General features: G+C 34.9%; 1 pseudogene; it reads right to left on the bottom strand.

Moving 5' to 3' along the window:
• Positions 1–21,044, bottom strand: part of LOC149188689 (caffeoylshikimate esterase-like) — a 60,738-nt pseudogene that overhangs the window by 28,575 nt on the left and 11,119 nt on the right.

The raw sequence follows: 21,044 nt of genomic DNA, 5'->3' as shown, positions 1-21,044 counted from the left end.
TTCGAAAAAAGTATCTTCCTTTTTTCCATTATATCCTACATTTTTCTCCCGCGACACTTTATTCACCCTTACTCAATGTCCTTTCTATACTCAGTGATTTAATAAAAAAAATTCTCCAATCATATTAACTCTCATCAAACAAATCCTAGGGATTTTTAGGAGTGAATTAAGGGAAGTTTGTAGTGATCTTATCCGTCCACACTAGGTTTTGGATCTAGGTAATGATCTCTTTAAATCAAGTGTTCTTTCCCAAGTAAATCTCTATTTTTTTATTAAAATATATTTATTACATCATACTTTATTTCAAATTGAGTTCACTATGGATTTCTAGCCATCACAGCTAAAATTAGTTCAATATAAAAAAAGAATAATTACATAGGAGAAGAGGGGTATTAAAGATCAACACGGAGATAACTAAGTAATTCATATTAAAATTTTATTTTATTTCTTCTGCAAAACTATATTTTTTATTATTTTCGAAGTTGTTGAAGAAATATTTCAATTGCATTTTGTAGACACATGTGTTCGCATAAGATTTTTTTCAACTCTCTAAATAAATTTAAAAACCAAGATTACCCTTTTGAAGAGGACTAGTAAACGATGATAGTGGTATTTTTTGAAATTTTTTCGTTGTGTATATTTTATGTTATTTATTTTTTATTCATCCCCTTTGAAACTATCCAAAAAAAAAAATCAAGCATTATGTTTAAAAGAAATTAGATGAAAAATATCATATCAATTCAAAAGTTTAAAACTAATATGCCATTGGATATAGGATTATTTTATCAATCCAACATGATCAACTCTACCACTTAAGGACAAATTTTGCCTTAAATTCGTTAGGGTACAAAAAGGAGTTGCAGAGAAATCTAAAGAAGGGGTGCTAAAACTATGATTTTTAGGACCTCAAGAGCCCGATCGATTGCTTGATTTCAAAATTCAAATAACTCAATCAAGCATTAAATAAACCCTCAATCAATCCATGAAGGTTGTTAACCAGCGGCTCGATCGAGCAATTAAAAGGCTAACCGCCCACCAAACGCTTGCCAAATTTTATTAATGCCATTTTTGTCAAATGCTACAGATTAGAAGCTCGATCGAGTGTTTGTTGTCAACCAAAAAAAAATATAAATTCGAATCTAGAAAAAATAACATCAAACATTCATTCATAAAGAAATATCAAAGCATGAAAATTACACAAGAATTCACAACAAACATGGGAAATTGGAGATTTGGATCTAGAAAAGGAAAGAAATTTCCAATCATAGAGGAAATGTGAGAAAAATCTAGAGAAAGGATGAGAAAAATACGACATACATTGAGAGAACAAGAAGATCATGAAATTCAATAAATTCATGCAAATACATGTAATTCAAGTTGTCTCAGTTATCATATTACTTGCTCCATATTGTATCCATTAGGAAATATTATTGAAAACAAGAAACAAATGGAGAATGAGCCAATAAAAATCAGATTAAATAAGCATTGAAAGTAATACCATGTAGTTAAAAATTGAGATGTAACAACAACTGAACAAAACCACTTGAAACCGTGGTTTATTGGAATTTTTTGAAACCACTTGAATTCATGCAAATTATGAACCCCGTTCAAATTTTGATGGTTTAGGATAACCCACAAAATCTAAGGATTTGAATTAACCAAAGAAAACCATTGTAACATAATTTCCATATATTATTTACATGAATTACAATTCATGGCAATTTATTTACAAGAGGAATTATGAAAAATGGTTGTCACATAAGTGATCCAAAACCTATAAACATTAGTTTTATTGATACTTGATATCATTGTAGGAGTTAAAAGATACAAAATGTGTCAATATCTAGAAGGAGAAAGAGTATCCCTCCTTCCAGTGTGCATGTTGAGAAGACATTGTTTGTTAAAAGTATATAACAACATTATTTTTTTGTGACATCCATCATCATATATAACATTTAATGGTTCCTTGAATCGTAAATGAAGATACCTACCTTTGAAAACCTCACAAGTTTATTATTTTAGTTCTCACATGAAGGTTTTGAGAATTTTTTAAAGACATACAAAGTGTATTGTAGATTCGTGCTTGCACAAAAGGAGTGTATTGTTGCAGATCACTATAATTATTTATGGAAGGCTCATGTTATTAATTAATATTAAATTAAAAAATAATAAATGTAAAATAAATCAATTAGCATGCATGTATTGATGATATGCTAGAAATGTTTATAATGATATCCTTTTTTGACTTTGGAAATCTAATGTCAATTAAATTCATCTAGTTGTTTCTCAACATGTAATCGTGAAATTCATTATAAATTATGGTTCAAAAGTAAAATTGAGGAACCTTATTTTAAACTTTGTCAAGATTTGATGAAAATAATTGAAAACATAAAAGACTTTGGATATCCATCGTTTCAAGTGCATAAAAATGTTTTCTTGTTGAAACATATAGTTTTTTAAATCCTCTTACCCCTCCTTGTTCCCTACTTGATTGTTGTGCTAAAATTTCCATGTACATTCTCCCAAAAATACACTCAAATTATTTTTGCCCCTCTTCACCAGAAATGATAACAATGTGCATTCATTGTTGATAATACCTTGAAGCATCTTCCTTGTTCTCTAAATACAGTAAAACCTCTATCTCTTTATTTCTTTTTGTTTTCTTATCAACAATTTCATTGGATTTATCATACTTCTCATCCCGCATTTCTTCCACTTTTTTTTTGGAATTGTGAAATCCTTAGTTATGATAAGTTCTTCCTTTAAGAAAAATATCATTACTATTGTTTTATAGTAATTTTAGTTACACGTTTTAAAATGATAAATGATATGTTTCTTCTAATGAAGAAAAACTTATCCAAATAATTTGATCTTGTATAATAGGCTTTCAAATATTAACATACTTAAAAACTAGTTGAATATGTTTCTTCTTGTATCATGGAGTATTTATTTATGTATTTTATGGTCTTTTAGTCACAAATTATTTTATAGTTGATTAAATTTATATAAATTTATCGATATAGATTTTTTTCTCTCATGAAATAAACTTGGCCCTTCAATTTGGTAATCACTAGCATGATTTTTCATGAATCTCTCATTTTCTCAGATTCAAAAGCTTTGCCATATCATTAAGTTATTAATAATTCCCTCTGAAATATGTACTTAGACTTCCTATATAAGAATTTAAACTTAATTTATATTAGCCTTTAGTTTAACAACCTTTCAAATTATTATACAATATCTTCTTCATCAACTTTGCTAGATATTTATCCTTTTCTCATTTTTGAGCCACTCTCTTTGGCTTCTTTAGTAAACTCTCCCAATCTTCTAATTTCATTCCTAAAACCCATTCTTTTCTAATCACTTAAATCTATTTCATTCGCTTCTCACAGTCCCTTTTACTTGATATGGAATTTAAATAATTGAAATGTTTGGTAAATGAGATATACGAACAAAAATATAATACCATCCTTGGTATAGTAGGGACCAATTTTAGTTTGGGATTTATATAGTCTTTTGAATAAATGGAAAATTGTTGCTAAGAATGACTACTTTTCAAAAAGGTCAAATGTTTCACTTCGTAAACGTGACTTGTTGTGAAACCAAACAAAGCTTCAAACCTAGATTCAGTACTGAAATTTTGGGGTTATATCTAACAATAGATCACTTTTATCAGACACCCTTCAATCTTATGCCAAATGGTTTTAAGTTTTTTCATTTCTTAAACAAGTCTTGGGGGAGAGTGAAGAGAGATTACTGCTTGTGGAACTAGATTACTTGGCAAATAGGTATATTGAAAATTTACTCTCCAATTTCTCTAATTTTATTCTTAACATTTATTCTTTTCAAATTATTCTTTTCTTTCCCTCTCTTCTCAAAATCCCTTTTAGTTGGTATTGGATTTTAATTCAAATTTTTGGTGAATGAGATGTATGAACAAAAATATAACACCATCCTTGTTGTAGAGATCAGTTTTAATTTAGGATTTATATATTCTTTTGAAGAAACGAAAATTTGTTGCTAAGAAAAAATAATTTTGAAAAAATCAAATGCTTCACTTGGTAAATGGAGAGATGGAGGTAGTTCTATTTAAAAATATATATTTATGAATTTAATTTTTTATTTTCTTACTTTATTAAATGAATAAAGAAATTCCAATTTTTTTAGTAGTATGGTACATTTTCTTGAAATAATAGGTTAAATACAATAATTTTATATAAAGAATATTAAAATATATTAATAATTTTGAATTATTTTATTGGAAAATTTATTAAAAAACAAAAATATTTAAAAAAATTAATATTGTATTTTATTAACGGTTTATAGAAATATATATTCATACATTATAATTATATAATACATATTTCATATGACAATTTTTAAACGCTTAAATTATAATATATCATTAAAATTTATGTATACTTAATTATATTTTTTTGCTAACATAAGCACGATTTAACATAAAAGATAAATTTATTTTTTATCATTAAAATTTATGTATAAATGAATATGTTTTTCATTGTTAATGTAACACCCTCCTCCCACATCCACCCAAGTAACCATGCCAACTAGGATAAACATGAGGCGAGAGGCTACTATGATTAGATTTGACCTCCTATGTGACCTTGAGGAAGTGGAATCGATGGAAACATCACACACAGTAATCCAACATCATCAATAGAACCCTCAGGAGACAAATCAGCCACTCAGACAGTCTGTCCCTAGGTCCCACAGTTGTTCTGGATCTCTTAGGCCATAGTCTCTCTCATGTTATGGGAAAGGGAGTGACCAACAATTTAAATTCGCTCACGCAGGCTTGCCTACCAGTGACCACGGACCAAAATTATCAGTTCTGTGCCAGGGACCCCAGGGTTTAAGCCACTTTTTCAAGCCCAAATCCCAGGCCACTGCCCAGAATGGAGTGATAGCTTGAAATCAGTAAAAGTAAAGGGAAACAATGATGCAAAAGCAATAATCTAAACAAGTCCATAGCTAGACCCCTACTAGCCATGACAGGCATTTCGTAAAACAAGTCATCAACATGTAACCTACAGGATTAAACAACAGAATTAAGTGTATGGATCTCATACCTATCTGAGAATTTCTATGAACCATTGTTCCCTTGTGCCATTTGTTGCATTATCATCTATTAGGCCATAGATGCATTATCCATTCATTTATAAGTTAAAACATGATGAAATCCATACATATTTTTTGTCATAAAATATACATATAACCAGCATAATAGGAACAGAATTACCATAAACATATCAGCCATCAAAATCCACATATACATCAATACATTTACACATGAAAATTAAGGGAATGGATTTCTCATTAATGAATGCAATAAACCAACTAAAGATGGGACTACCATGTTCCAGCCAACCATAGAATGGATAAGCCAAATCTCTCTTCCTCCATTCACCCTCCTACCATATTCTAAGCATGAATGTGGGACTCAACCAAAAGAACCAACTAGGGCATACCGAGGCTAAACCACCTCACCCTCATCAACATAAACTAGACTTTATCGTAATCCATCCTAGATCACTAGGCCAACATAATGAACACATCATAATAGGCTTCAACATGATCTCCACTCAATCACCAGGCCAAACATACATGGATGCCATCAGATTTCTCCACCTACATCATGAGGAATTTTCCTGTCTCCTAGTCTCTCGGGATTTACCGCAATCTAAACTCGAATCACTATGCCCTAAATTGAGACCCACTCTTCAGTCTTTACCACATATCCCAGCCCAGGATTACTAGGCCCAATGGAGAAAAAAAACCTCTAGGCTTTATCATATATCCCATCATTCACCGGCAAGGATTCCTAGGCCATCTGAGGCAACACAAAATTCTAGTTTACCACAACCCATAGTTTGGCTCAAGGGTTACTAGTCCATGTGTTCTATCATTTCGGAGATCCACCTCACTCAGCTTTGAATCAATCCGGCAATCCAACTCAACCAAAACATGAGAACACCATCACACCATGGTTATCCAAAGATGGCAAGGTTAGGCTGAAAACATTGTCACACATGGAAAAATCCATGCCATGATAGAAAATAACCGCATGCAATGTCATGCATACCAAACCTAGCGAGGAAAATACACATGCAAGTTGATACCTTCAATGAAGGTTGTTATAGCTTCTTGAACCTACCTTTCCCTGCTTGATCTTTGCTTCCTTTTGCCTTCTTTTCCTTTCTTGCTCCAATGCCAAAATGCTCCAAGAAAAATCTAAGTGTCCAAGAGTATGAGAGAGAGAGAGAGAGAGAATAATGAGAGAGCTCCAAAACTCAACTAAAAAAAGCTTACCAACTGATCCTCATCAGCCTTTTTATGAATGGGGCCTCTATTTTCTTCATTTTCCTCCTCACATGAAACCTATGGCCTTTCACCCCCTTTTCTCCTAATTTCCATTATTTTCATAAATAATTGTGCCAAGAAGGCCATTTTTCCATTCGAAAGCCTTAGCCATTGCCTTTTCCAATTTCCTTAGCCATAAACAACCAAATGAACACCCCCCTAGGATGTCCTGCCCAACATTCAGCTTGGAATAAGTGTCCCATCGACCGTGGTTATTGTTTATAAATTTTATTACATGGAATTTTCACAATGGTTGTTACGGAACCCTCCCCCTTAGGGGACATCGTCCTCTGTGTTCAATAACATATATACCTCAGAAACCTACTACAAGAAGACATACTACTCATGGAGCTTTATACAACGAAATATCTGCTCAAAATAATCATCATGACAACATGACAACATACCGCATAGTGGAGCTTTATAACACAACTCATTATGGTATTTACAATGATCATCCCGCTTAGTACCAATTCACATGACATAATAGCATCATGATAACATAACCACATGATAGTATAGTAACATCATAACATAATCATAATGACATAACACCCATACCGTATAGTGGAGCTTTATAACATAGCTCATGGTGGTATTTACATCCATATACATGTGTACATATAGAAATATTACCAAAATATATATATCAAAACATATACCAAACCATATATCAAAACATATACTAAACACCATATCTAAGAACTTATCAAAAAGTCATATAGCATATACCAAACCATCATAAAGCATATACCAAACCACCATATCGAAGCTTCTTTTCCTCAACCGGAAAACAAGGAAGGATACATAGATCGCATTTGATCCGTCATTTCCCATGTAGCTTCATCAAGCCCATAGTGCTTCCACTACACTTTAACTTGCTCCATTGCTTAGCTCTGGAGCATGAACACCTTTTTCTGCAATATAAGATGAGGCTTCTGCTAGAATTCTCCATTTGGTTCCACCTGCAATCCAGACGAGTCAATCACAGGATCAACATCCTTAACATAGTTCTTAATCAAAGATACATGGAAAACATCATGGACTTTCACTATCGAAGGCAGTGCAAGTAGATAGGCTACTCACTCAATTCTCTCAATGATATTGAAGGGTTCACAAATCCGTGGTACCAGCTTGACACATGATCCAATATGAAAGGAGCTCTTCTTTGTTTTGATGCACAAGTACACTTTTTCCCCAACCTGGAAGTCCTTAAACAACCTGTTCCTATCTGAGTAACTATTCTTCCTATCATGTGTTGCCTTTAGATTCTTCTTGATCACCTATATTTCCTGTTCCATGTCTCTCGACATATCTGGTCCAATCAATACCCTGCTAGCCGGATCACTCTAATTGATGGGAGTGTTTCATTTCGCCCATACAATGCATCAAAAGGAGATGTCCTCAATGACTCCTGATAACCGTTGTTGTATGTGAACTCTACCAAGGGGAGATACTCTTTCCACTTCCTCTGTTGATGCATCACATACATCCTCAACATGCCCTCTAATATCATGTTGACTCTCTCTATATGTTCATTTTTCTGTGGATGATAAGATGTACTTAAGGCCAACTCTACACCCAAACCTGAAAATAACTCCTTCCAAAACTTGAAAGTGAACTTTGCATCCCTGTCTAGTACAATATTCTTTGGAGCACCGTGCAATCTAACCAAATTTGTGAAGAATCCCTGTGCCACATCACTAGTTGAGAATATAGACTTCACCTGAATGAAGTGTGCAACATTTGCAAACCTTATTTTATTATTTTCCCTCGAAAAAGGAAGGCAAATGTCATGGGCAGATCCTAGGGGAAAATACCACGGTAAATACCATGGGTAGATTCTACGCATTTTGACCATATCAAGAAAAGGGAATATTACATAATTATTCACAATTTATATTTTTACTCTGAATCAAAGTTCACAGTTCTTATATAAATTTTAAGGGCTTCAATTCGATAAAAGAGGAAAAACTTGAAATTTTATCGTCACATTTGGACGAAAAGTGTGACCCATATTCATGCTTTCAACCTAATCCTCACCATCAATAGTAATGGATAAGTTATTATGACATAGATAAGTAGGATGTCGATTACGTGTACATGTCAGATAAACCAAATTTTCATTGATCTCAATCTTTCCATTGAAAGGGGCTCGTATATGTTTTGTAATATCACTAGAAAAATATCCTCCTGGTATGCAAAGTCCTTAGTGTTAGTTGAGTTCCTAGTTCCCCAATGCATTGGCTAAAACCCCCATGAACTAAATGAAACAACCTCAAGAGGAATGGTAAATCCCCCACGAACCGGGTATTACAGTGATAGGCACAATGGTAAATCCCGCACAAACCTATACACACAACAACGACCCTCGAGTAGTGTAGACAAGCATGTGAAAGTGAACCAAAATCCGTGGTTGGATGAACAATAGTTAGGGTGGCTTAGTGGCTGCACACCAGGCCCAAATAAGAATGCATAAGGTATCGAAGAACCCTTAGAAAATGGCATATCATAAACCCTAAATGAATAGTGGTTGGCAGTTTTTAATGGGCCCACCTACCAGTATATGTGGACAAACCTGTTGAACCTATGTCGTACAACGATGAGCTGGTATTCCACTTGGTTAGACAGTGTGGGAGCGAAGGTGCGCAAGTATTGGCATCCCTCCTCTACATGTATTCACATCCTATTAATGGAGTTACCAAAATATTTGCAACAAATCATTTTAAAAGTACACAGGCAAAAGAAAAAGCAAGATAAATGACAAACCTTAACTGCCACATAGATTTTCCACAATCTCAAAATCGATTTTGATATTTTACAATGTCCAATACTCAAAAAAAATTAGTTTAAAACAAAATACCATACAATGTATTTATGACGAAATAGTGTTTAAATTTTCTTGATAAACAAATATTAAACTTGGTAGTTATCAATATAAGGCTTCGATTGTCACCATAATTACCATTCACCGCATATCCAACACATATATATCGGACTTGTTATGCAATCTTGGAAAGCATGTATTTTGTACTCTAGAAATATTGAGAAATTGTAGAGAAAACATATATAATATATTAAAAATAATTTTATGAAGAATGTTTTAAAGCTAAGATATCGAAAATTGAGAAGAAAAAATATACCATAAATTAAAAAATCATTTTGAAAAGTTATAAAAAACCATTAGCGTTATCTACAAATTACAGAGTAGTTCATACTTTTTACATATTTATAGTGCAATAAATATTTCGGATATCCAATAGATATCTTTTTATTAAAACTACATCTTAAAAGAAACCCAAGCTCTAAAAAACTACTTGGAAACTACAATCTGAGGGGCTAATACAACCATAATTTTACTTGAAAACTACAATCTGAGGGCTAATACAACCATAATTTATGTTTTCTTTAGTGAGCAATTATAACCACGGAGAGTGAGCAATTATTTAGATCATGGAGATTTTATTGACCGTGGAAACACAATTGAAAGGTAATATATACTTTGCATACCTTTCCTCGAAGTGTGAGGAGTGTCATTCTTGTAGTGTCCATGAGAATGATTTCATTGTTGAGATCTAAAGCGTAGTTGTCCACCCTAAACACAAGGTTTTGGTTTAAATGGAAAATAGGGAAGTAGTTTCACTGGAAAACAAGAGATTTCCTCCACAATTTTAGTATAATGGAGGATATTTTGGATGGCTCATCGTAGATCAAAGAAAACTAATTTGGAAATTAGAACAATTTGCAAACCAGTGAATTCCTCTTCCACCACCAGTGGCCATATTAGTTCTCTATCAGTGTCGGCTTTCTGGAATGGAACGAACCAGCTTTCTAGCGAATGAAACGAATTACATCAATTTTGAATTGGCGTTTCAGTGAATCAAACAAAATGATTCAACTGAGAAAAAGACAAATAGACAGCAGCAATCCATAATTCAAAGAGATAGACAGGGAGACTGGAGTGTTTTTAATATTTTTAATAATGTTTTGTAGTGTTTTTAATATCTGTAATAATATTTTGGAATTGGACACATTTTAATAGTGTGGACCTTAATGTTTAGGAAAACATCAATTTACAAATAGTTGAAATTTTTTTGATTTCATTTAATATATCGTGTATAAGATTAAGAATATCATATCATTAAATGTAAATTATTGATATGTCCGGAAAAATATAGATGATATGAGTTTAATATTAATATAAATATTGATAATAATAAATTATTATTATTTAATTTTAACATATCATTAAATGTATGTTATTGATATGTCTTGAAAAACAGAGATGATATGAATTTAATATTAATATAAATATTTATAATAATAAATTATTATTATCTAATTTTAAAGCTACTTCCAAACACCAAATTGCTCTATGAATTCCTTGTTTTTGGACAAAGGACCCACTTTAGCTTCACTGCTAAGTTTACATAGGCATAAATACATGCTCTTAACCATTAGGGCCACTCAAGTTGTATAACTATACTAATAATAAATATATTAGTGTTATTATTATTGAAATTGTCAATAATATAATAAATCCAAGGATTACTAATATTATAAACCATAAATATTAGTAAACCCAAAAGAGCATCAATAAATTCAATTTATTAATATTATAAATCCAAAGATTAATATTTTTTGGGGGTCTACATCTGTAATCCTCTTCAACTAGAGAATTTGAACTCCTTAGGTCTCTCAATTTTTCCCTTAAATCTCTCAATTTTCAGAAATTTCACATTCCTTCTATTACCAATTAACCTAACTACTACACACTTAAAAATATTAAAAATATCAACCCTAAAAATTTACACCTGCTTGAAAACAATAAACCACATAAAATAATTTCAACTCTGATATTTGCGTGCAACCTATTGCCATTTACAGCAAATGGTCGGTTCTTGGATGCAAAAAGATTTTCACAATGCACTCCATTCCACGACACATCCCTTTACCGTTTATTATATGATTTTATCATGACCACCACTCCTGCTCGCTTCCCCTTGCAATACATCATTCATTTACTTTAACTTATTTAATCGTTGACCAGGATAGGCTGTCGTTGGCAGCCTTTTGTTCACTTTCCACTACCATCATGGTGGGCTCTACCGAATCCGTATTGCTCTCTGCATGGGTGTCTTTGAGGCGTCCTATTGCTTCACTTCTCTTTCCTAACCATGCAATAACGTCTGAAAACACTAATTCTATTTTTTCTAGAGGTTCTCGATATGTCAATCCATGCCACATATTGGGATACAGTTTCAGCGTCCTGTCTATGCTTTTGGCAGAAGCATGTAGTAATTTGCTCACAGACGGGTTTGTCACTCTATCGGCTTCACCATGAACAATTAGAAATGGCAAGCTCACCTACATCATATAATTCATAATAACTCTGATGACACATTTGATTAAAGCGAATTACTAAAGGCAACTGCACAAACTTGCAGATTGAATTAAATGTTTGATCCAAAATGGATCTAAAATAGACTTCTAAGTCTAAAGTGTTCCTCACAAAGGAAAATGAAAGTCCAAGGATTCTCTTGGAAATAGCCCCACTGCGTAGATCTTTTCATTCTGAATCTACTGCAACTTGAATGAGCTAAAATGGACTTTGGATGAAGAAGTTATTGCAAAAAGAAATTTGTCTTTGTCCTTTGAAAATGAGGCAAATTCTTATATAAATGGGACTTAAGGGAAAATGTTTTTTTTTCATAAAAACCCTTAGAATCCATTGCATCGCATTATTTTATCGCATTGCAATAAACAAAGGAAAGGACTTAAAACAATCGCAAAGGCTTTAGCGGACCCGACGGATTTATAAACCAAACACGAAAACCTTTTGAGTTCTGAAAGGAAGGGGCAGTAAGCACTATTTCGGGCGAGCCTCAAGAAGTGAACAGTATTGGATGGGCTTCGCTCGATTCCATACATTGACTGACACGTGGCACAACAGAGGAAAGATTAAACTATTCTTTCAGGCGGTTAAACCCTGTGTAAGTTATGCGCCCAAAATGGACAGTGAGTCGTCGGATTAGTGGTCGTGGATCAACAATCAAGATCTAATCAATGAATTGGTGATCGACATGGCCAAAGGGAAGACCCCCAGGCCAATGTGATAGCAATAGGTGACATGCGATATCAACTGTCGCATCGGGAAAGGAATGGATGGTCCAGATTTAATTGGCGATCGGCAATTGGCGATCTCCGATGCCAGGGCCAATACAATTGCAATTGCGATAAGCGATTAAGGGCCAGACCCGATGGGAATTATAAGCCCGATTGCATAATTTTTGAAATCTAGAAATTCAAATTTTCAATGTATTTCCAGGGTAAATGAGTTTTTGGCCATTTGGCCATGCAATGATGCGATTGCGATATTGCGATGGATGGTGGACCCGAAAAGGATTATAGACTTGATTTCATAGATTTTGAAATCCGAGAATTCGAGATTTCTATGTATTTTCGTGTATTGAGGTTTTTAGACCTCCTGCCTAAGCGATAGCGAGAAGTGATATTTGGACGGACCCGATAGGTTTATAGAGCCCATGATGTGTTTTGCATGTGTTTCCTATGTATTTCCATTATTTGGCTGACATGGCCAGAGGAAGGCAAAACGACTGAGTTTTCCTACTCGCCTGTTTTTTTCCATTTGTAAATGGGTTCTTATGAGGAAACAATGAGGTTCTTCAATGATGGAGGACTGTAACTCATGAATGATAAAAACACAGAGAGCACAAGTGTCAAAGGTAGTTGAAGGTTGATGAGGGAGCTGGAGGACTAAAAAAGGTCGCTCGAAGGTTGTTGAGAGTTGCTTGGAGGTCAGGCGGACTACAGAGGCATGTAGAGGCCAAGAGGGAGAGCTCAAAGAAGCCAAAGCTGAAGAGCCAGAGGCAAAGCCAAAGCCATGAGCCAGAGCCAGAAAGCTGAAGAGCTTCAGAGCCAAGGATAGGATGGTGTTCTAAGCCCATTGTGTTTAGTGTAAACTAGTGGAGTTGAGTGTGGAGCTTGTAAAACAACTTTTCCATAATCCCAGAGAGCCTAGTCGAGTTGACTAGAGCTAGAGGAAACACAACCCAAGATTTTTGGGTGAACTCCATATTATATTGTTGTTATGTGTGTTTGCTTTTTGCTGCATTGCATTGCTGCTTTATTTGTTGTTATTTGTTTTTATATCAGTTCCAGCAAATAAAATTAAAGCACATTAACAATTAAAAGTAAACAACAACATACACCTATTTTAAAGCATTATTAATTTCGCAATTGGTTAATCATAATATCTTGGGAACATTTAAGCTTTGGAAGTGGGAGAGGGTCTTGTAAGCTTGACAAGAAGCCTTTAGTGCCCCATTTTCAGATCAGGTAGTATAATAGCCTAAGATTGGTTAACACCACCTTAAAAGAAGGTTATATCAGAATTCTTGATTGACAGAGTAAAGATTGCTTGTCTAAAAGGTGTTAGGCAAGTCAAGGATTGATTGTTTGATTGATTGTATTCTTGGTTGCAGACTGACTATTGTGTGAGATTGCAGAGGTGAATGGAAAGTTATTGATAGCTTAGTCCAAGAAGGACAAGAAGGAAGAAGGGTTGAAGGCATTCGTCTTTCCCAAAGGACCTCAAGGCAATCATTGAAGCACAAGAGGTTTGTTGCAAAAGGTTGCTTGAATAAGCTCTTTATTAATCTTGTTTGAAGTTTTTTGTTTATTGGCATAATGACAACTTCTACAAGTGAATCCTCAAATTCCTCCTTCATCACAAGATTCTTTGATGGAGACATGAAGCAAGACTTGTTCATAATGATGGACAAGGTGAAGGAAATGTATGGGGATGGAAGGAAGAGCAGCATGCTTAGAGAGGAGTTGAATTCCGTGGAGAAAGAGAAGCAGTTACTTTCTAACAAATTGTAGGAAGTGGAGAGACAACTCCATATTATATTGTTGTTATGTGTGTTTCCTTATTGCTGCATTGCATTGTTGCTTTATTTGTTGTTATATGTTTTTATATTAGTTCCAGCAAATAAATTTAAAGCACATTAACAGTTAAAAATAAACAATAGCATACACCGATTTTCAAGCATTATTAATTCTGCAATTGGTTAATCATAATGGCTTGGGAACATTTAAGCTTTGGAAGTGGGAGAGGGTCCTGTAAGCTTGACAAGAAACCTTTAGCGCCCCATTTTCGAAAAGGATGCATGAGTTGGAGACACGGCACTTTGATGCAAAGGAAGCCTTAGTCAAGTATCAGCTTGAAGAAGAGGTAAACCATTCTAGTTTGTTTTCAAACTCTTTTAAGAATGCTAATATTGGTTCTTTTGAAAAACATAACAGAGGCATAGGTTCCAAGCTAATGTCCAAGATGGGCTATGAAGGAAAAGGCTCGGGTAAACATGCACAAGGTATTGTTGAGACAATAATGGTTGAGGAAAGGCTTAAGTATTTGGGCCTTGGCTATGGACAATCTTATGGAGGAAGTTCTAAAGTTGCCATGAAGGCCATTGAAATAGTTCCAAGAAGGAGTTTCATGTTAGGTCCTCTACCTCAAGAGTGTGAAGATTGTATTCAGGAGGAATGCAATAGCTTGAAACATCATTTGCAGGATGTAGGTGTTCAGAAGCACACACTTGAACCAGAGAGTTGTGGAAACTCTGAAAGCCTTGAAGAGATTGATAGTGTTCTAAAGGGAGCCACTTCTTCATTTGATTCACCTCCTCATGAAGGCAATAAAGGTGAAAGAGAAAGGTATAAATCTAGTTCTAACCATATTCCTTTTCATTATGTTCAGCATGGTAAATTTCCACATAGATATGGGAAAAGAATTGCATATTCCTTTTCTGGTTTGGATAACCATCATGTTTCTAGATGTTGGAAGAGGATAGCCACATACAGGAAACTTTTGAAGGAAAGGAAGCAAGAAGCCAAAGGTCCATTGGACAAGGCAAATCATGTTGTCAGAGGATGCACATATGTTGCACTTACTACAATAAGCAAGGGCATCTTGCTAAAAGGTATTGGAATCTGAATCCAGTAATGCTTCCAAGAAACTTGAAGAAGGTGGAAAGAGAGCATGGCAAGAATGGAAAGGAAGTTTCCATGGATGATGTGTCTCAGGATGATTCACATGTTGATGCTGATGTGTAGACAAAGGAAAAACCTTTGAAATGGGTTGGTAAGAAATGGTTAAAATTATTATCCAATTAAGATTGCATGTCTATTGATGCATCTATTTGCATTTCTTTGTTAATGGAATGCAAGTTGCAGGTTTTTACCAAGATGGTGAATGGAAAAATGTTGAGTAGGAGACTCACTTTGTCGCTGCAGCATTATATTTCATTTCAGCTTTGAAAGTATAGCGTGCTTAAGCGAAAGTTGAAGGATGAAATGCATACATGAGATTGATGTGCATGAACACATGGATGCTGATGATTTCCTTGTTTTGAACATGTGTGTGTGATTAACTTGAAGGGTTGATTGTTTTGTTGTAAACATGCATGTAATGTTGACTTGGGAAAAGTTAACTTGGTTTCCAAGTTGGAGATGATGATGAAGTGTTTCATCTTTTGAAAAAGAGTCCTAAAGGTCTTTTTCTACATGCTTGACTTGAAGGGTCATTTGTTTAAAGGCATGTTTTGTGGGTTTGTTATCTAGTCCATCATTTGTATGTAGATGTAAGACATGGAGGTATTCACAAGATGTGAAATCTGTTTCTTTTGTTGAAGCGGGAGGTTAAGCCATCCAGTTGTTGCCTGTATTTCTATTGTTGTTAACAGTTGTTGTTGATAGCTTTTCAAACAGGTACAAAAGAAAATCATGAGGAGCATATGTACTTCATATTTGTTTGAGCCACCTTGGATCAATGATCAAGGTAGAGAAGTTCAAACCACCTTCTGTGACCATCTCAGCAGGAGTTCTGCATGAAGTCAAGAAGGAAGACAATTCCTCCTACGAGGACCAACAAGTCTAGGAAGGAAAGTGGTCAAAGGCTTTGGCTCAGAGGCACTATGCAAGGCAAGTGTATGGAAGCTGAAAGAAGAGGGTGTTGTTACTTTCATTTACTATTCAGATCAGTATTTCAGTCTTTTGGAGACCAAAAGTTCTTTTAGTGGGAAGGTGTGATCGAAAATGGATCTAGAATAGACTTCTAAGTCTAAGTGTTCCTCACAGAGGAAAATGAAAGTCCAAGGATGCTCTTGGAAATAGCCCCATTACGTAGATCTTTTCATTCGGAATCTACCACAACTTGAAAGGGCTAAAATGAACTTCGGATGAAGAAGTTATCGCAAAAAAGAAGTTTGTCTTTGTCCTTTGAAAAGGAGGAAATTCTTATATAAATGGGACTTAAGGGAAAATGCGTTTTTTCATAAAAACCCTTAGAGCCCATCGCATTGCATTATTTTATCGCATCGCAATAAACAAAGGGACAGGACCTAAAATAGACGCAAAAGCTTCGGCGGACCTGACAGATTTATAAACCAAACAGACAAACATTTTGAGTTTTGGAAAGAAGGGGCAGTAAGCAGTATTTCGGGTGGACCTCAAGCAGTGAGCGGTATTGGATGGGCTCCGCCCGATTCCATACACTGACTGATGCGTGGCACGACGAAGGAAAGCGGAAACCTCTCTTTCAGGCGGTTAAACCCCGTGTAAGTTATGCACCTAAAATGGACTTTCAACCATCGGATTAGCGGCCGCGGATCAACAGTTAGGATCTGATTGTCATGACCATAGGGAAGACCCCCGGGCTAATTTGATAGCGATAGGCGACGTGCGATATCAGCCGTTGGATCGGAAAAGGAATGGATGGTCCAGATTTAATCGGCGATCGACAATCCCCGATGCCAGGGCCAATATGATTGCGATTGCGATAAGTGATTAAGGGCCAGACCCGATGGGAATTATAAGCCCGATTGCATAATATTTGAAATTTGGAAATTCAGATTTTCAATGTATTTCTCGTGTAAATGGGGTTTTGGCCATTTGGCCATGCAACAATGCGATTGCGATATTGCGATGAATGGCAGACCTGAAGGGGATTATAGACCCGATTTCATAGATTTTGAAATTCGGGAATTCAGGATTTCTGTGTATTCCCGTGTACTAAGGTTTTTAGACCTCCTGCCTAAGTGATAGCGATAAGTGATATTTGGACAGAATTGATAGACTTATAGGGTCAATTCCATTATATTTTAAGTCTGAGCTAAAGGCCCATGATGTGTTTTGTGTGTGTTTCCTGTGTATTTCCATTATTTGGCTGACACGGCCAGAGGAAGGCAAAACGACTCGGTTTTCCTACCCGCCTATTCTTTTCCATTTGTAAACGGATTCTTGTGAGGAAATGGTTGGATTTTTCAATGATGGAGGACTGTAACCGATGCATGATAAAAACACAGAGAGCACAAATGCTGAAGGTTGCTGAAGGTTTCTGAAGGAGCTGGAGGACTAAAAAAGGTCGTTGAAAGGTTGCTGAGAGTCGCTTGGAGGTCGGGGGACTACAGAGGCATGCAAAGGCCAAGAGAGAGAGCTCATAGATGCTAGAGCTGAAGAGCCAGAGCTAGAGCCAGCGCCAGAGCCACGAGCCAGAGCCAGAGCCAGAAAGCCAGAGAGCTTGAGAGCCAGGGATAAGATGGTGTTCTAAGCCCATTGTGCTCAGTGTAAACCAATGGAGTTTAGCGTGGAGCTTGTAAAAGGAATTTCCCATAAACCCAGAGAGCCTAGTCGAATTGACTGGAGCTCAAGGAGATGTAGCCCAAGAGTTCTAGGTGAACTCCATATTATATTGTTGTTATGTGTGTTTTCTTGTTGCTTTATTTGTTGTTATATAATTTTATATCAGTTGTAGAAAATAAACTTAAAGCACATTAACAGTTAAAAATAAACACGAGCATACACCTATTTTCAAGCATTATTAATTCCGCAATTGGTTAATCATAATATCTTGAGAACATTTAATCTTTGGAAGTGGGAGAGGGTCTTGTAAGCTTGACAAGAAGCCTTTAGCGCCCCATTTTCAGATCAATGTTCGAATAAGGTCCAGCCACTTCTCTAGGTCCACGTTGATCGTGAGAAGCTCGCAAGCCGTCTTTAGACTAGGTCGACCTTCATAAACTAAAGGATTTGCCCGAATCTGTGCTTAACCGTGAAAATTAATTAGAAATTCTACAAATTGCATACAATTCATAAACATGAGACAAATGAGAAATACAATTCACTACCTTCTATCTCATTTCAATATGCTTATAACCACAACGTAAGGCTTTAACTCTTCTTATATTTGTTGTAAAAATAAACAAGATGACTGCACATTGTTGAAAGAATCACCACACCTCTATGGAATCCGTAATTTCCACCCTGGGGATCCTAGTTACTGGTTTGGAATGTTTAACACCTGTGGGTTTTGGTGTAACGGAAAACCTCCACATGGTATTAGAGGTTGGATCCAAGTTCGATTCCCTAGGGTTGGGTTTGAGGGGGGTGTTGGAAGAATCACCGCATCTCTATGGAATTCATAATTTCCACCCTAGGGATCCTAGTTACTGCTTTGGAATGTTTACCAACACCCGCGGGTTTTGACAATAATACATACCAGCGATAGTCTTGAAAAAAGTTGTACAATCTGTTACGAGGTCATTGAAGTGTTTTATGTAACAGTGCATTCCAGCATATTTGCCATGCCCTTCATAATCTATAACCTGCCTTTGCAAACCTCACTCCTATGTCTGATAATAGGTCCAATTGGGTTATTAATTTTAGAGATAAATTAATATCAAATTTTGGTAAAGCCACTCTAACAAATATTGTTCATTCATGAACATCCTGGTCATGTTTACTTTTCCAAGGAAAAGAGTTACAAGTACCTTCCATGAAAATGCTGCACTCCATGCTATAGCGTACAAGCACAAGAAGAAAACAACTTACACAACAGAAACTCGAAATCCTTAACAAATTTTCAAAGCGGCGAATCCATGGATTCGTGACTAGGTTGCGTTATGATGTGGACAATGAATTGGGAAGCTGACCATGGCAGAGAAATATGACGGCTTTGGCTTCCTTATCTGCAGGTAACCATATGCAAGTAAAGACCTTCATTCCTCGTGAACTTTCAATGAACTTTAAAGAACATTAGTAGTTGAAATTTATCGGTCTCGTGAGACACTGACCCAATATTAAAATCTCATCTTCACAGCTACTGATTATTTGAGTTTAATAACAAAAAAATAATCATTTCATATGTATAATAACCTACTTTGTTTGAGACATGAGAACTTGCCTAAGATCTTGGCTGGGATTCTCTTTAATTCCTTTTTATCAAATTTTTACTTTCATAAATATATTTCCAAAAGAATTTCATCCCTTTCAACACAATTTTGTATAGAAATTTGGTACTCTCAACAATGAATAACTTAAAAATTTAAATTTACGAACTATTTATTTTATTTTACGAACTCTTCTGTAAGAAAAACCCATGGAAAGTATGTCTTCACAGTAATAACCAAATTATGCATAACTTTTTAAATTTACGAACTATTTATTTTATTTTACGAACACTTCTGTAAGAAAAACCCATGGACAGTAGGTCTTCCCAGTAATAACCAAATTATGTATAACTTTCCATACTAATTAAAAAAATGTAAGAGAGTGGAATTCGTGGAGTACAGGATTCTACGTTTCGTCTTGTAGTAATCCTTATACCAGGATTATACGTTTCGTGTTTCAGTAATCGTCATACCTTCTACTGCGTAAATCCTTTGAATGACAAAGATTAACCTTTATCTACATATATATGTCAAACTACCTGACAAAAATTTCGAATCTGTCATTGCAACCGGTTTGAAGGCATTTAAAAATCTCATGTAACGTCAACGTAGTTTTCTGCAACCATTAACTGAACGAGTAAACTGAAAGTGATTTTATTTTTTCCGTCAACCATCAACTTAATTTTCTGAAACCATTACTAAATGGCCATTGGGTATGTAAATTGACTCTTCGAACTTACTGAAGGAGTCCATTTTTCTAAATAATTGGGAACTTGCATTTACAAGGAATACCTTTCTCTGTAAGGAGATTTGTGTTATGGAGTAGTCAGCTGTAAAGTTAATCATTAACAATTTTGTGAGGCCTTTAGCTGCACTCGCCTCTTTACAAAGCAAAGGTGCATTTCCTTCACCGGCAAGCAATGGCATGTGAGTCACCTCGCTCGATATCACTTACTTTAAATTCATAATCACAGCCTTATTAAAAATAATTTAGAATAATAGTTTGTTAGAAGTGCAAAGTTCCATCTTTCTAAGTTAATTTATTTAATTTTTTATTTTTATAATTTATTAAAAATATTAAATATATTGAATCATTAATCGCATTTTTTACATTCTTCTTCAAATAATACTGATATATTTTAATTTTTGATCACATTATGCCTTTAAAAAATATCCTTTAAGATCATAACGATACCAAAAGAATGTTTACAATGTTCTAGATAAGATAATAAGATAATAATGTTCATGAGATAACAATGTTCATAAGATAATAATGTTCTAGAACCTCAAAGAAGGTTCACAATGAAGTTAGACATTATTTTCTGCGAAAGCGAGTTACTCTAATTTAATATCAATTGTGTTTATATTGATTTTTTTAATTTAGTAACTGTATATATAGATATATATTTGTAT

This window comes from Pinus tabuliformis, chromosome 3_1, assembly GCF_031772625.1.
Source record: "Pinus tabuliformis cultivar Carrire ecotype Pingquan chromosome 3_1, CPIR1, whole genome shotgun sequence".
Taxonomy (NCBI): domain Eukaryota; kingdom Viridiplantae; phylum Streptophyta; class Pinopsida; order Pinales; family Pinaceae; genus Pinus; species Pinus tabuliformis.
The sequence above is the reverse complement of the archived record's forward strand: the minus strand, read 5'-3'. Positions and strand labels throughout refer to the sequence as shown.